Genomic DNA, 1,397 nt, shown 5'->3' with positions numbered 1-1,397 from the left:
GCTTGACTTCCTCTGGACTCCTAGTTCCCCAATTGTAGTAGAGGGGGCCATCCTCTTACTAGAGTAGCTCCATGATGGTATTTTGGGAGCCATTCCTAGAGGCCTGCTCATTTCTTTTTCTTAAAATACTTTTGTAGAAACCAGTTCCTTTCCTGTCTAAGGTAGCCAGGTGGGGGCGGGGGTGTTCTTTTTCTACACCAAAGGCTGATGAAGAGAGTCCCTTACATTTATATGAGACAATGGATGCAAGAATGACTGGCATTTAATGGTTTTTGTTGTTGGCTGCCTTGGATTTGACCCTCAATCCACGGTAACGCGTGCACAATAGGATTAGCAGCTATGATCCATCGGGCTTTCACTCTGGTTTTGGAAGCACATCACTGGGCCTTTCTTCCTAGTCTGTCTTAGTCTAGAAGCTCCATTGATACCTGTTCAGCATCGTAGCAACAGACAAGCCTCTAATGACAGATGAGTGATGGTGGCACCTGAGATGCGTTAGCCAGGAATCAATCCTGGACCCCCCACAAGGAAGGTGAGAAGTCTCCCTCTGAACCACCATTGCCCTCAGTAAGAATTTCCCCTTTCTTATAATTTGGATACTATTGAAGAATGTTATGCAAATGAGTATCAGATCAATCATTCAGATAATCTGAAAGTTCTAATAACTGATTGTTGTCAGTTGTCAGTTGGCATGTAAGATAGTCTTAAACCAAAACCTAGAGCCACATCAATTTGCCAACAGTGAGGTCAGTATAGAAATGCAAAATAAATTACCCTGTTTCTTCATCTTTCAAATCACAACTTATTGACCAGGTATTCAGTACCTGATTCAAATGTTGAGCAAATCATTTTACTTTCCTGTTGTTGGTGTTAGGTGTCCTTGAGTTGGCTCTAGCAGTTGGCTCAGTAGTCACCCTATGAACAACAGAGCAAACACTGCCCAGTCCTGCACCATCCTCACAATTGTTCCCATGCCTGAGTCCACTGATGCAGCCACTATGTCAAACCATCTTCTTGAGGGCCGTCCTCTTTTCACCACCTTCCTCGTTACTGAATATGGTGTCCTTCTCCAGGGACTGGTCTATCCTGACAATATGGCCAAAGTAAGTAAGTCACAGTCTTGCCACCCTGGCCTCTAAGGAGCACTCTGGTCTTACTTCTTCTAATAGAGATCAATTTGTCCCTTTAGCAACCCACAGTACTTTCAATACTCATCTCCAGCACCACAACTCAAATGCATCGATTGTTCTACGGTCTCCTTTATTCATTGTGAACTTGACATGCAATGGAGATGCACTGGAGAATACCATGGCTTAGGTCAGGTGCACCTTCATCCTCAAAATAATATCCTTGCTCTTCGATACTCTAAAGAGGTCTTGTGCAGCAGATTTACCCAA

The sequence above is a fragment of the Echinops telfairi genome, unplaced genomic scaffold (genome assembly GCF_000313985.2).
Source record: "Echinops telfairi isolate 266 unplaced genomic scaffold, ASM31398v2 ScPeMD7_7466;HRSCAF=8504, whole genome shotgun sequence".
NCBI classification, from domain to species: domain Eukaryota; kingdom Metazoa; phylum Chordata; class Mammalia; order Afrosoricida; family Tenrecidae; genus Echinops; species Echinops telfairi.
Note: the sequence above shows the minus strand (reverse complement) of the source record.